The sequence below is a fragment of the Rattus rattus genome, chromosome 4 (assembly GCF_011064425.1).
Source record: "Rattus rattus isolate New Zealand chromosome 4, Rrattus_CSIRO_v1, whole genome shotgun sequence".
NCBI lineage: Eukaryota > Metazoa > Chordata > Mammalia > Rodentia > Muridae > Rattus > Rattus rattus.
In genome coordinates this window covers 73,846,579-73,861,774 of record NC_046157.1, presented here as the reverse complement: position 1 = coordinate 73,861,774, position 15,196 = coordinate 73,846,579, and the positions used below count along the sequence as shown (strand labels likewise).

Genomic DNA, 15,196 nt, shown 5'->3' with positions numbered 1-15,196 from the left:
AGAAAGGTAAATACCAAGCTACAACGTGTTTGATCTACAATGATGGCCCCCAAGCAAGGTTCATTAGCACAATAGAAGCAAAAAGCCTGTGAGAGTAACCAATCATTATCTGATTTGCATTAAAGCACTCTCCATGAAATGGATCCCATCCTGGACATTGCGTTTATGGCCAGTAACAAGAGACCAAATAGATGAGAGACCTAGGAAAAACCAAATAATACTTCCAAAGAAAGATAGCCATAAAATGATTCCTTGCAACATTCTACTATACTCATAGGTTAGTTATTGCTCTACCCTTATCAGGGAAGCTTCCTCCTATAGTAGATGAGCAAAAATACATAGAGCTGCTTGTGTTCTGATGTTAAATACTGGCCCCTGAGATCTGGTTGCTGAAGGTGAGTACATCTCATGTACAAATGATTTTGTATAAACTTTGCTTGCCATTCTTTTCCGACTGGTTAAATAACTATAGCCAATCACTGGGGAGAATGTAGGTAGGCATGGCTGTGGTTACCAGGCTGGGGGTTACAAGTAGTGACCGTGAGGCTGAGAAGAGAAAAGGGGAGAGGTGGAGGATGAAAATGGAAAGAAGAGGAAGCCACCATAAGAGAACATGGATCATTACGATGTGGCCAAAAGAAGGGCATCTGAGGATAGGCTGGTTGAGCAAAAGGGCAGCTTGGCCAACCTTCAAATAGTGAGTAACTTGGGGACCACAGCTGGGAATTCATCTAGTGTATAGAAAAATAGATTAGAGATAATCATCCAGTAGTTGTGCTGAAGCTGATTAAATAAATCTATAGTGCTCATTCTCCATTAGCGTGCAGGACCGTGTTAAGAATTCTGAACCACCAACCAGATGAGTATGGCCTAGATGTAGGGTACCTGCGCATATATAGCAGATACACAGCTTGGTTTTCATGTAGGTTTTCTTAGGGTCTTATTGCTGTGAACAGAGTCTTCTTGCTGTGAACAGACATGTTGACCAGTGTAAGTTTTATAAAGAACAACATTTAATTGGTGCTTGCTTACAGGTTCAGAGGTTCAGTCTATCATCATCAAGGCAGGAGCATGGCAGCATTGCAGCATCCAGGCAGGAATGGTGGAGAAGGAGTTGTGTTCTATATCTTCACATGAAGGAAGCCAGGAACAGCCTGAGCATCCTCAGGCAGCTAGAAGGAGGGTCTCCAAGCCAACCTCCACAGTGACACACTTCCTCTAACAAGACCACACCTTCTAATAGTGCTACTCCCTGGTCCAAGCATATGCAAACCATCACACAGGTCCATCCATAACTGTAGCAGGAGCTGTCCCTGAATTTGTTATCTGTCTGTGGATACCGTTCCCCAAACTGGGATGTCTTGTTTGACCTAATTAGAAAAGGGTGCACGTAGCCCTGTAAGGCCTTGATGTCCCAGAGTGGGGTATAGCCAGAGTGGCCTCCTTTTCTCAGAGGAGAAAAGAGGAGATAGGGAAGTAAGCGATGAAGGGGGGGTCTTGGAATAGAGGAGGCAAATATTGGGATGTAAAATGAAAAATTCATTAATTAATTAATGGAAAATAAAGAAGGGTTAATTTTTATTCTATTACAATAACATAATTGACACCCAATAAATGACTCTTAGAATCTAAGCTTAGTGTAGAAAAATCTTAGGTAAAAGGCTTACTGTCTTTTTAATAAAACTACTGAAAACACAGCTGCTTAGGGAGCCATGGAGACATTCCACGTCACTGTATGGCAGCAGAAGGACTGAACGGTGAGTGACTAGCTGGATTCTGCAGCCTGTGTCCTGTGTGGTAAATACCTTCAGGGAGAGCCTCCAGTCCTACAAGGACCTTGCATGTGGAAAGGCTTATTCTGGACTGGCAAACAGTGGCTCAGCCCAAGACAGAAGAGGGGCCTTAGATTGGTGCTTGTTCCTGTGGTCCTCTAGGGCCAATGCTTAGGATAAGTTAATGTATTTGCTATGTTTTTCACTCTTTGTCACAGGAATTCATCTGGTACAACCTGGATTATTCTGTTCATTTCCTAAGAATGCATAGTTGACCTTCGGAATAGCCAAAATCAGCATCATTCGTGCCATTACATTCCTGAGTCACCGAAACTGACCTGCATTATAATATGGACCCTTTTCTTCAAAAAGAACTCCATCAGGACAGTGTGTAAGATTAATCTGTTCTTCAGAATATGCCTTCAGGAACTTCTCCAGGTTTTCTCCAGGCCATGTTGGATAGTGTGTGGAGAGAGGGGGGGGAGAGTGAGGGGGGGGCAGAGACAGAGAGAGATTAATTCTGGAAGCCATAGTCCTAAATTATATGGCTTCATCAAATCCTTACCCTAAAGCCACAGGGAACCCAGCAGAAGATAATACTGAAAGACTTTAAGAGCTAAACAGAATGAAGGACACTAAGGATATAAGGCCTCTGTAGCCACTTGTAAACTTCATAGGTCCTGCTAGGTCTGTTACAGACAGCATTACAATGCTGAGAAAAGAGAAACATGCCCAATCCCTAGCTCAAAATCTACTGAATTGATCAACATACTCAAGAGAAAAATCAGTTCTCTGCAAAGAGATACTGAAGCTACAAACCACTGTAAGGTCAGGCTCCATGTCCTGAAATATACTGTCTCCCCAAACAAACTCTTTGTCAACTTTGGGGAGATTTTGTCTCATAAGGTTTTGACATTTTTGTGTTGCTGTTATCTTGCTTGTTTGTTTACCTTACAGATCCTTTACATGTCTATTATGGCTACTGGTTTGTGTTTTTAGGAAATTCCTGTGTGCATGAACATGTGTGTCTATCTATCTGTGTATGTTGTGTTGTTTCTCTGGCCATTTTTCTTCTGTTTGTTTGCTTTTCTACTTACTAGTTTGCTTGTTTTAGTTTTAGTTTAGTTTAGTTTATCATTATACTTTAGATGGCTGTTTATTTTCTAATGAAAGAAAGGGATGGGTTCCTATGAAAACCAATGCGGTAATCTCAGAAGAGTTAGAAGATCAGAATCCAAAAGTATAATAGACTGCTTGAAAAAAACTCCATTTTCAATAAAAGAAAAAAAAAAGATTTAGAGCATGAACATTGTTAGAGTTGTAAGTTTGGAAAAGTTTAAAATAATTTTATCAACATCTAAAGAGTTTTTATAATTTTTCAAAACATTAATTTAATATCAATAGAAATATCAGGTCTTAGGTTATTTCATATAAAATTGTCATATTATTATAGACTGTATTCTTAAATAATTTGAAGGCAATTTGCATGGTGAAAGAGTTATCTGATATTGTTTTATATATTATATGACACTATAAATTGGTAATCATTTTCTTCTTAGATTTTTAAGCTTTAGTGTATGATCATGTGTGTTTTGTCTTTATAAATAGCTGTATACCACATGCACTCCTGCTGCTTGCGGAAGAAAAGAGTCTGTCAGAACTCTTAAACACAGAGAAGTCTATCAGCAGCTGAATGGATTATATAAGTGATTATTATTATTACTGTGTGTGTGTGTGTGTGTGTGTGTATAATTTTCCATCTCTCCATGTCCATGTCTCTAACTGTGCAAATTATATTCATTAACTCTACACAAGAGAAGTTTTGTTTTGTTCTGAGACAGGGTTTCCCATACAGCACTGCATGTTTCATTTCCTGAAACTCCTTCTGGAGACAAAGCTGGCCTTAAACTCAAAGAGAGCCACTTGCCTTTGCTTTCAGAAGGTTTGAATTAGATGCATGTGGTAGTATTGCCCAAAGAGGAAGTTCTTGCCAGGCATAATGGCACATGCTTTTAATTTTAGCTCTTAAGGGGCAGAGGCAGGTGTAATCTCTGTGTGTTTAAGGCCAGCCTAGTCTATCATTTTCCCTTCTGCTTTCTCTTCAAAACTCTTCCATGAACCCTCCACCTTTCTCTTTCAAATTGTAGACATCTCTTTTTTAAATATTTGTGTGTTTTTGTGTACTTATATTCATGTATGCATAGTATATATCTAAACACACTACAACCTGTTCAGTCTATATAATATGTGTGTGTTATTATATAATATCTGTCTATCATCTATCTATCTATCTATCTATCTATCTATCTATCTATCTATCATCTATCTATCTATCTATCTATATGTATATATAGCCCGCATGCACGTCTCTGCATCTCACACCTAACTGGTGCATACTGATGAGAGAAGAAGACACCAATTTCCTGGAAGTTTAGTTACAGCTATGAGCCAACCTATGGTGCTAGGAACCAAATGCAGGGTTTTGAAAGCACACAATCCTTTAACCTCTCAGTTATTGTTCCAAGTCCTTCTCTGGAACTGCTGTTAACTGAAAAAAGACAAGTTTTTTTTTTTTTTTACTTAATTATATTTCATTAGTAATCAAAGCAATACAACTATGCTGTATCGAGGTTTCTTTATGACTGATTAGTATGAGTGGTGCTTTTTTTCCCAAATGATCCATTTAAATATTGTGTGAAAAGTGAAATTGAAGATTTTTTTTATTTTGAATTTTGACATCCTATATAGAAAGCAAATGTATCTTCCCCAATGCATTTGATAACCATGCCACTTTGTAGGAGGCACACTGTGATGCGTGCGTCTAATTAGTCTACCATTTTTCAATTCCTGGAGATCCTACCAGGGCCACAATAACAAGACTGTAGAATAGTCTAAGTCATTCTTGTTTGGTAGTGAAGGGAGTGTTTAATTAAGGAAGAACAAGTTTTATTGAATTTTAATCAGGATGGAGCAGTCATAGACTCTTTTTTAAAATTTATGAGCCAAGGGGAAGTGGGAAATATATCAAATTAATGTGTATTAAAATCACCTATTGAAAACATACCTCAGGTAACATTCCCTCGGATTGTAAAATGCAAGCTACTCTTCAGTGCGTTAAACTAACTCACACTTGTGTGCAGTGGTTGAGGTGATTTAATTATTGTCACACAGAAAAGACACATGCTATTCTGGATCCGTAATGACTTCTTGGGATCCAAAGCCAATTAGTCAGTCACTCCTATTACTGCTTCTGCCTGCACACGCACTGCTAACAAGGTCCACAGGTCATGTCACCAAGACACCACAGCAAAAGCATCCTTTGCTTTTTCATACTTGAAATTATGTGGGAAAAACTACCCTTTTGGATTTTAACATGTTTTTCTGTAAATTATTGCAGAACTTCATTTAAGTTTTCAATCAAGTTTAAGAACATTGAGAACTGTAGAAGAAAAGAGAATTTGTAAGTAAAACACAATTCACACATCTTGAATAAGTTAAACATTTTAAATATTATAAAGTTAATTTAAAAGCCAGGCAAATATTATTTCTCTTTGTATTCTTAAATATTAGAGAATTTAAATATATTTATTCTTTCTTAATTTCATACGTATAATGTATATTGACTTCATGTTTAACCATTATCCATTCCTCTCCCCATTTTTTCTTGCAAAAAGTTTCTTCTCTTATATAATATAATTTAACCAGAGTTTTCCCTCCTTTCTCATCTCCTACCTCTTATAACCTGTCCCTCCCACAGATATAGCCTCTGTCCATTTCCTCTTCAGAAAAGAACATGCCTTAAAGGGCTAAAGGCAAACACAACACACATACACACACTCAAACACACACCAAACAAACAAACAAACAAAAAAGAGATACCATAAGAAAAGTCATAAGCCCTCTTATTGAGGCTGCACACAGCAACCCAATAATAGGAAAAGAGTCTCAAGACCATGCAAAAGAGTGAGAGACACACTGTTAGTAACCCCACCAAAATACCAAACTAAAAGGAGTTAAGACATATATTCACAGGGCAGGTGGCACACTAAACAGGCCCTGTAGTTACTACTGTAATCTTCCTGAGGCCATGTGAGCACTGCCTAGTGACTCCATTCTCTTTGACTCCTACAATCTCTTTCCATTCTCTTCTGCAAGATTCCCAATCTCCAAGGAGAGAGGCCAGACGGAGATTTACAGTTTAGACTTTCTCTCTTCAAGGTGTCTGGCTGTGGGTCTCTGCACCTGCTCCTATCTGAGGCTGCTTGAAGCCTCTCTGTTGATTACTGGGCACAGTATTTATTGATTAGTATAGCAGAATGCCATTAATGATCATTTTGTTGACTTTATTTTTTTCCGTCCTGTTTGGTTCCAGAATAGTTCTCTGGGCTACACCCTCGCCAGAGATTGTCAATTTAAGCAGTGTAAGGCATGGGTTTCATATTGTGTCATGGGCATCATTCTCTTATCTCCAATCAAAACCTTTCTTCCTAATGAGTCCCCATTCTCCTTTCTTGTTGCTCATTGCCAATAGAAAGAAATCTGGCAATTCGTGTTAAATACTGAATTTTCTTTAACAGTGCTGTGTGCCTCAGATGTCAGCATTATTTATTTGTTCGCATTCAAAAAACCTGTGTTTTGCAAAAATACATTAGACATTAGGTGCCAAGTGAAAGGGAAAATAACCTTGACAAAACAATCCATTGCTGCTGCGTGCACACACACTCACACACACACGTATGTGTGTGTGTGTGTGTGTGTGTGTGTGTGTGTGTACATGAAAAAAAACTCAGAAAAATGCCTCTTTGTCATCACTTAGCTCCTTCTGGAGCATGTATTGCTAAGCCCTGTCCATTGACTTTGTTTCCCACAAAGAGATCATTGAATTTTAACAAGTTGTTTTAATGTCCTGAATTAGCTTAGATATAAGAGAAACTTCTTCAGTGTAAATGTGACACTTCTTAAAGTTCCTGTAGATTATTGTGTTCTTAATATAAGTCAGCCTTTTCTTTATGGTTCTTGCAAAGCTTTTTAGTTTGATATTTTTAAGTCATAATGTAAATCTGCCTGGCTGTTTCCCTTCACTCACTTCTCTTTTATAAAATGAAGTGTAGCTAACTTTTCTTTCCTTTCCTTAATTAAAAATCTTTTTTTCTCATACATTTTCTGATGATCATTTTCCCTCCACTTATCCTCTCAGTTCTTTGAAACTTCTTGTCTTATCTGGATCCACACCCTCTCTGAATCTACTTAGACTAAAGCAAGCATTATGGAAAGAAAGATACAAATATAGAAAAATAGGAATATAAAATATAACCCACAAACAAACAAACAAAAACAAATAAGAGAAGCCCCCCAAAAGCACAAGAAATACATAGACAGAAACACATTTTCAAATGCAGGAATCCCATTAAAAAATCTGAACGAGCAACCATACTATATATGTAGAAAAGCTGTAAGGAAAGGAAAAAGTATCCCATGTTTAATATTCTCTGGCAAAGAACCTAACAAGATGCTTTAGAATTGGTTTTGTGTTGGATATTTATTGCTAGACATGCACCCTAAAATAAAATGTAGTTTTCTTCCTCAATGGGTGTTCCTTGGAGAAAACTGCATTTGTTTTTTTTTTTTTTTTTTTTTTCATATTCAATTGATGGTAGCTCCTGGGCAAGGGTTAGAGGCCTGTTCTGACTTCTTTCCACTTTAGGACTCCTTCTATTGTATTCCTCTACAGGCCCTGTACATATTGCCACAGTATCTGTCTATGGTTCTCTGTATTTTTCACTATCTCCTTCAAGACAAAGACTTTCTGATGATGGCTAAGCCAGGTGGTAATCTATAAGTGTAGTGAAATGCCATTTGTAAGAAATGCATTGCTTTTGTCTTCTAGTAGAACACACTTTGGTTTCCCCTAGATCCTTTATCTAGTCTCAGTTACTTGACTATCTGAGCAGTTGCGGGTTTGAGATACAACATACAGAACAGGTCTTAAGTCAAATCTGATATTGGTAGGTTGCTACCACAAACTCTGTGCCACTGCTACACCATTCTGTATTGCAGGCATGTCACCATTATAGATTACATGGTTTGTAGCTGAAATGCTGCTTCCTTTCATTTCAGTAGTTTTAAGAGTACCTCCAAGTACCAGAATATTTCCTCCCAGTACTATAAACACTTATCTGTAAATGTGAACTCTCTACTTCTCCATATTCAGTGTGTTCTCTGAGGTTTTGTGAGTTCTGTGTTGGTGAGAGCCACTACTTATACATACATATGTACATACATAAACACACACACATACATAATTTATAATTTATCTATGCAACATACCATATCAGGTTTGCATATAACCCTATAATGTCCATCCTTTTAGGTCCTTCCTTGCCTACCTCTTCTCTGCCCCTCCCTAATCCTTTCATCCTTTGACCCACTTTTTTCTATCCTTAGCTACCTACTATTTTTCCACTCCCTAAGACATCCATGTTTTGCACCTAGTCCTTTTCCCTATATTGAGTCTTTGTGGATATGCATATTGTAGATTACTTATCCATGATTTAACATCTAAAATCCCTATGTAAGTAATTTCATACAATATTTGGCCTTTTAGGTATGTGTTAACTTACTTGAAATGATGCTTTTTAGTTCCATCCAATCACCTGAAAATTTCAAATCTTTAGTTTTTAACAGCTAAATAATATTCCATTGTGTAAATGAACCACTTATTTTTCATTGATGGACATATAGGTTTTTTCCAATTATTGGTCTAGTATAAATAGAACAGCAATGAACATAGTTAAGAATGGGTATCTTCAGTCAGATGAGGCATGTGGTGGAGGGTTCCTCTTACTCAGTATACTATTCATCAGCAGGAAGTGTAACTTTTTTTTTATTGGTTTTGGCCATTCTTATATGAGTAACATGAATTCTCAAAATAGTTTTGATTTGCATTTCCCTGATGACTAAGAATGTTGAACAAAGACTGGAGGAATTGCCAACCAATGACTAGATCAACCTAAAACTCATCCCACAGGTAAACAGCAATCCATATTATTAATGATGCTCTCTTATACTTGCAGACAAGAGCCTACCATAACCGTCCTCTGAAAGTCTCTACCCAGCAGCTGACTGAAACAAATACCCAGACAAATATTGAACAAATTCAGGAACTTTAATGAAAAACTTAGGGGAAGGATTGAAGGCCCTGGCAGGGATTGGAACACCACAGGAATTTCAACAGTCAACTATCCTGAAGCTCTTAGAGCTCACAGAGACAGAACCACCAATCAAAAACACACATGAGCTGGAGCAAGGGTCCTCCTGCCACGTATGTAGCAGATATGCAGCTCAGTCTTCCTGTCAGCTCTCCTCCTCCCCTGCATCGTGGGACAGAGGCTTGCTATAAAGCTGTAGCCCAAGAGGACTTTATTGTTTGGCCTCAGGGAGAGAGGATTTTCCTGCTCTGGCAGAGATGTGATGGAACAGGATGTACAGGGATACCCAGGGGAGGGTGAATGTGGAGTTGTTCTCTCTGAGGGAGGGACAGGGAGGAGAGGTAGTATTTGATGTAAATAAATAAATTTAATCAAAAGGATGTTGAACCTTTTCTTGAGATGCTTCTCAATCATTTGAGTTTTCTGCTTTGAGAATTGTTTATTTGGATCTGTTCCAAGTATTTTTTAAATTGGGTTATTTAATTCTTTGTTCTTTAGGGCTTTGTTGTTGTTGTTGTTGTGGCGGTGGTGGTGGTGGTGGTGGTGGTGCTGGTGGTGGTGGTGGTGATGGTGGTGGTTATTTGGTTCTGGTTTTTGCTTTTCATGTGAGTGCACATACATTATATACTAAGGAGAGTAGCCCTCTTCCCATTTTGTATCCTGCTGCATTGCCGAAGCAGTGGTGTCCATTGTCATACAGAAGCTTTCAGTTTCATGAGGTCTCATTTATTAATTGTTGTTCTTAGTGCCTGTGCTATTTGTGGTGTTCTCAAAAAGTCTGATCCGGTGTCAATGAGTTCACCCCTTTTGTGTTCTGTAAGATTCAAAGTATCTGTTTTTATGTTTAGGTGTTTGATGCATTAAGAACTGAGTTTCTCCAAGAATACCCTTGGGAGGGAATAGGGAGGCAAATTTTAGAACAGAGGCTGAAGGATCACCCATTCAGAGCCTGCCCCACATGTGGCCCATACATATACAGCCACCAAACTAGATAAGATGATGAAGCGAAGAAGTGCAGGCTGACAGGAACCTGATGTAGATCTCTCCTGAGAGACACAGCCAGAATACAGCAAGTACAGAGGCGAATGCCATCATTAAACCACTGAGCTGAGAACGGGATCCTTGTTGAAGGAATCTTAGAAAGGACTGAAAGAGCTTGAAGGGGCTTGAGACCCCATATGAACAACAATGCCAACCAACCAGAGCTTCCAGGGACTAAGTCACTACCCAAAGACTATACATGGACTGACCCTGGGCTCCAACCTCATAGGTAGCAATGAATAGCCTAGTAAGAGCACCAGTGGAAGGGGAAGCCCTTGGTCCTGCCAAGACTGAAACCCCAGTGAACATGATTGTTGGGAGGGAAGTAATGGGGGGGAGGAGGGGGAGGGGGGAGGGGGAGGGGGATGTTGGCCCAGAAACAGGGAAGGGGAATAACAATTGAAATGTAAATAAGAAATACTCAAGTTAATAAAGATGGAAAGAAAAAAAAAAAGAACTGAGTTTCTCAAGGAACTAATGCTTTGTCTCATGAATTCATTTGTTTGTTTTACCTGTTTGTTTCTATTTTACAATTTTTAGTTTCAAGTTATTTGTTGACATCCATTCATATAGGGTGCTACTCCATTTTGTTTTCTGTGTGACTCTTTTCTTGGAGAGAAAAAAACAAAAACCAGGCAATCTTACTCATCCCAGATATAGAAATCGTGACAAACCAATTGCAGATACCACCAAAGTACAATTTGTCAAAACAGTGATATTTTCTGGGGAGTGTGGGTAAGGGGTTATAGGAAGAACAAGAATTGACTCCACCCCCCCAGTAAAAAAAAAAAAGATTTCCACAGCTTATCTCAATATGGATGGGACAATTCACAGAAGTTGGGGAACCTGAAGAACAGTACAGTCTGCAAGTAGCTTAAGAGGCTGCCGATTGTCCTTGCCCCGTGATTCTTCTGTATACCTCTCTGAGGTAGCTATGATAATTTCTGCTTCTCTCTGTCTGGCAGCTGAGCTCGTATTCTTTGAAGCTTGGCTTTTCTGAGTAATTTTTGAAGCTCTTATTAACTCTGGAAGAGCACAGTTTTCATGATCAGTTTTAGGATTTCCTGGAGATATTTTTGAGCTGTTTATCTTCCTATGTAAGGATTTTCCTGTAGGAAAAAATGTATGTAACACAATTAGGAAATTGTTCAACAATAGTGTTCTAGAGCATTAAAGTGTGTTGTTAAGTTGGTAGTATGACATCTTACCAATGTTTTTTGTATAAACTTGAGCTATGAATTTGACGTTAGATCCTCTTTCACTATGTTCTAACTTGTGATTTCATTTTAATTCAAATTTCATTTCTAATTGCTGTATTGAGCCATTCCCCTTTTCTCTTATTTATAATTTATTTTTACTGTAAAATATTTTAATTTAAATGTATAATCCTTCCCCTCTACCTAGTCCTTCCAGATCCTCTCCCTATCTCAATCTACAAGACTTTAAGTTCTTTATCAAAACTAAAACAACCAAAACCAAAACAATAAAACCACAGCCCCCAAACCTAAGAAAACACAAATATTATTCATCTCAAAACAAACAAAACACAACTAAACTGTAACCAAATAAACACACACACACACACACACACAGAGAGAGAGAGAGAGAGAGAGAGAGAGAGAGAGAATCTTGAGTTAATTATATGCTGGTCAAATTCTCCTGATCATGAGGCCTATCCTAGTGTAGTTTTTATATACTCAGTGTCACTACACTGAAGAAAATTGATTTTCCTTTTCCTGTTAGGAATAAGTCATAGTTCAACTGTTAACTTTCACCATAATGAATATGTTTTTGTTCATTCATTCATTCATTTATTCATTCAAACAATTACAAAATATAATATAATGTGATAAAATAAAATCCGTAAACTCTAAGTAATAATCAGGGTATTCAAGGTATTATTTCAATTTTTGTTTTGTATGTTATTTCAATATTTGTTTTGTACATGTTAAGATTGATTTGTGTATAAAAATTTGCTTAACTTTGTACAAAGTTTGATGGGATGCTTAGAAATAGGCATACATTTTTGTGTTTCAGTGAAATGTTCTATAAATATCTATTAGGTCCATTTGGCTTCTTTTAACAGTTAGCTCCAAGATTTCTTTATTAATTTTTTCCTGGATGACCTGATTTTTGGCAAGAGTGAGGTTTTAATGTCACCATCAGTGTTGGAGGCTCAAGATACTATTCAAGCTATATTAATGTCCTCTTATGGTAGTTGGTGCCCTTGGTTTTGGTGCATAGATGTTAAGAATTGTAATGTTTTTTGTTATAAGATTTATTTTTTAATGATCGTACAGTGTCCTTTCCCGTCTCTTCTGAGTATTGTTTGAAGCCTACTTTGTCTGATATTAAAATGATAACGTTGGCTTATTTGTTGGTTCTGTTTGCTTGTACTATTTTTGTTTTGAGTCCTGCAGTTTTAATACTCTTTGTTCTGTACATTTAGCTTTGAGTATTATGTGCATTGAGGAAATTCTCTTTTCGTCCAGTCTATCTGGTATTTTCTCTACTCTTTGTTACTGAAATTGAGGGAAATTTTCTTTTAGGTCTTTTATTGAAAATATTTTCTGACTTTGAACTTGTTTTTTTTTTTTTTCCCTTTTTCTATTCCTATTATCCACATATTTGGTCTTTCACAGCATTTCAAATATACTGGATATTTTGACCCTGTATTTTTTTAGATTTAACAGTTCCAGTAAAAAATTCTCTATGTGCGGAAAATTTATAACTTTAAAATAATATATCCATGTATGTTGTCAGAATTTTATGTAGTTTTTTTAATAGTGAATTACATGACATTGTCATGTATCTGATTTTCAAAAAAAAAATAAATAAAAACAAATGTGTTGTTATGATCCTTTATGTGGAGGCAGGTAAAGAGAAAAGAGAGAATCATTCTAGATTGTGTGCGTGTGTGTGTGTGTGTGTGTGTGTGTGTGTGCGTGTGTGTGTGTGTACATACGTGCGTATATAGAAAGACATTTTCAGATTCTTTTTTATGAAGTAGAATCTAGGAAAATTAGAGTGAATCATAATATAACACCCGAGAAACCATTAAAGTCACGTTGTTTTCCTGTCTGCTGTGTGGGAGCTAAAACAATTCATTTTTGCTTCAGATTTTTCTGAAAATATCTACCAGGAGACCATATCCTCAGACCACTGGGGTTACCGCTTATTCTACATATTAATTTGCATTGGCAGGAAGTGTTGGAAGACGGCCATTTGTTACTATTCCAAGTAGAAAATGTATTATTGGGGATGCTGTAAAACACACAGATACAGGGAAGTTGATAATATGAAAAATTACAATTAATTTCTTGTAGGTAGTATGTACATAACTGAATTATAAAATAAGCAGAGCTTATTTTGGCTAATTAGAAAATATAATAATAAAATAAAGATTAGTGCTATAACATTATAGAAGATTAAGCTTATAATTTAGTTCTACATGATACCCGGCCACAAAAAATATTGGTTAATTTCAACCTGAAACTGTTAAGGACAACAGTCTTGCTAAATCAATTCATTTGTATCAACCTGTGCATTGTACGATCATTGTTAATGGATGGAAACCCCAAAAATCTAGTTTCTGGTTAGTAAAACTGTACACAGAAATGGTTCAAAATACGTATTTTGAGTTCAGATAGAAGGATTGAGATTTATCCTGAGTTTTAGTGAAAATATCAGTTTAAAATTTATAAAAACATTGAATCAAATCACAATATTTCTAATTTAAATTATAATCAATTTCAAATATTTCTGCTTCTTAGACCCCAGTTCAATTATGTTTCTATAAGAAAGAATCACTGCCATGGTTATTGATTATTACACAATGTTAAATTAACCCATTGATTTGCCTGTGAGGTATTCTAGGTAAATCAAAGTGTTTTCAATGGGCATTACATTACGTGATAGCAGAAGAGTGGGGGTGCACTTTGAAGCCTGGTTTTTATTATCACTATTAACTGAAATAAATTTTCTATTTAAATGTAAGTGACATTGTGACTAAAATACTTATTTTCAAGGAATAACCATGCATTTTTGGAAAAGGTGTTGTGAAACATGAATGAGAATGAACAGTGGTCATTAGAATACTCTTCCAGATAAACCGTATATCCTATGTTATTGCAAGATATGGACACAGGCATTCAGTAAAGTAGTCCTTATTGGTTTTCAACTTCTATTTGATGTAATTATCCTTTCATTGAAAGCTATTTAACTTCCTAATTCAGGAAAAGTTACAGTTACTTAAATATATGGCAAAGTTTAAATCATTTAAAACATGCAACTATACACATCTGCGGATTTTTTTTTAACTATTCCCCATAATGATATTCTAGAATTGGAACTGAATTCTTTGTCAATAAAAACATTATCTAAATGAATTCACTAAATTTAAAGGTTAGGGATTTTCTCCTTAACTGCAATTTCTGTATGTTTGGGGGCTTTGTTGTTGTTGTTGTTGTTGTTGTTGTTGTTGTTGTTGTTCTTTCTTTCTTTTTAAGTTATACTGAGTTTCTCCTGGCGATTCTATGTGTATGTGTTTATAACGTTAAAGTTTATGGCATTTTTCTGGAAAGATCATATACTATACAAGCTATTCAAGTGATACAAACCCAGTCCTCAGTGTCTTTTCAACTGAAAGGAATCCAGTTCAGCACACTTCTCTTCCTGGGGTGGTTTATGCTGAACAAGCTTTGCTTTTACTTTTTTATGTTCTTCTACAGTAGCTTCATATTTCTCTTTCATTTCTGCCACTTCTAGGCAAAGCAGCTCTATTTCTGGGTTTTCCGGAGTAGCAGCTCCTAAGAGATGCTTTTAAAAAATCCCGAGCACTGGTGGGCTTCTCTGGTTCTTCATATAAGGCTACCTACACTTTCTTCAGTGTGTCCAGCACCCCAGACTTCTCCAAATACCTCCTGAACTGCTCCTGCTTGGAGTCGGCAGCCATCTTGTGGGTTCCTCAAAGGGTATAGGCCTCTTCTCCAGCTCTATCCTCTGCAACACACACAGCTTAGCTTCTCTTCTAGGCTCCAGCTGTCTCTACTCCACTGCTTCTACTGTTCTCGGTGGTCATCCCATGGTACTGGCATCTCCGAAAGGCAGTTGTCACTTTCTTAAGTTGAGCTGCACTTACACCAATAGCTTCTCTTGGGCTCCCTCCAGTGATTC

General features: G+C 37.0%; 1 pseudogene; it reads right to left on the bottom strand.

Moving 5' to 3' along the window:
• Positions 1-14,647: 14,647 nt before the first annotated feature.
• LOC116898388 lies at positions 14,648-14,975 on the bottom strand (annotated as a pseudogene).
• Positions 14,976-15,196: the final 221 nt, after the last annotated feature.